Source organism: Triticum urartu, chromosome 2A (genome assembly GCF_056163025.1).
Source record: "Triticum urartu cultivar PI428250 chromosome 2A, HENAU_Tu73, whole genome shotgun sequence".
Lineage (NCBI taxonomy): Eukaryota > Viridiplantae > Streptophyta > Magnoliopsida > Poales > Poaceae > Triticum > Triticum urartu.
In genome coordinates, this window is record NC_141874.1 from 93,001,741 (window position 1) to 93,002,876 (window position 1,136).

Consider the following 1,136-nt stretch of genomic DNA (forward strand, 5'->3'; position numbering starts at 1 on the left):
TTCATGTACCAGTTTGTGTCAATGCCGTACGAGCCCTCAGCGCCGCCGGCTACCTTTTCATCTTGGGAGGAGTCTTCATCTTCCTCAAACCTGTACCAGCAGTCCTTCGCTGAGTGCCCCAGTTTGCCGCAGATCTGGCACTTGACAGCATCCGGGCATGATTTGGTGTTGTTGCCGGTGCGGCGACCCTTGGTGTTGTTGTAGGAGGGCCGCCCGCCGTTGTTGCCGCCGCTGGTGTTGTGGCCGCCGCGCGAGTTGGTGTTGGCGGCGTTCCTTCCTCTGCGTGGCGGCCCATGGTAGCGAGAGGATCCACCACTCCCGCGACCACGTGATGCGCCGTTTGCAGAGGACTTGAAGCCGATGCCCGTGCCCTGGTAGAGCGCCACCCTCTGGTCAAAATTGCTCATCTGAGCAAAGAGCTCATCAAGCGTGACAGGGATGGTGCGAGCATCGAGCGCTGAGACCAGCGATTGATACTCCATGTCGAGGCCGGCGAGGATGTGCGAGATCAGCTGATCGTCGTCCAGCGGCTTCCCTGCCGCCGCGAGCTCGTCCGCCAGCGATCGCATCTGTGCGAAGTATGTCGCAACAGACTGCTGCCCCTTCTGTGCATTAGCAAGAGCTATGCGTATGTTGTTGATGCGGGACAGGGAGGTTGAGGAGAACATGCTGGCCAGCGCTGTCTAGAGATCATGCGCGTGGACAATGGAGGTGACCTGCACAAGTACTTCCTTCGACAGATTATTCAGCAGATAGCCCAATACCTGCTGATCCTCCTTGACCCAAATAGGATGCAGGGGATTTGGCGATGTCTCTTCCTTCCCGTCTGCTGCCTTGGTGGTGACAGTCTGCGCGGGCTCCTTCATGGTTCCATCGACATAGCCGAAGAACCCCGCACCTCGGAGCTGTGGCGTGATCTGCGTCCGCCAGAGCACATAGTTTGTGCGGGTAAGCTTCTCGGTGATCTGACCGCTAAGGCTGGTCTGGGAGAAGCTTGAGAAGGAGGAGGACATGGCGGCGTGGTGGTGGATGTGGGCTAGATGAGATGGAAAAGGATTGCTCTGTATACCATGTGGAAACTGCGAGAACGTCTTACCCTACCGAGGGCAACGGTTTCGTGTTAAATAGCCAGGAGC

At 57.8% G+C, this 1,136-nt stretch overlaps 1 pseudogene; it reads right to left on the bottom strand.

The window, feature by feature from the left end:
* Window positions 1-391: 391 nt before the first annotated feature.
* Window positions 392-530, bottom strand: LOC125541918 (small nucleolar RNA Z247; annotated as a pseudogene).
* Between the last annotated feature and the right edge of the window lie 606 nt (window positions 531-1,136).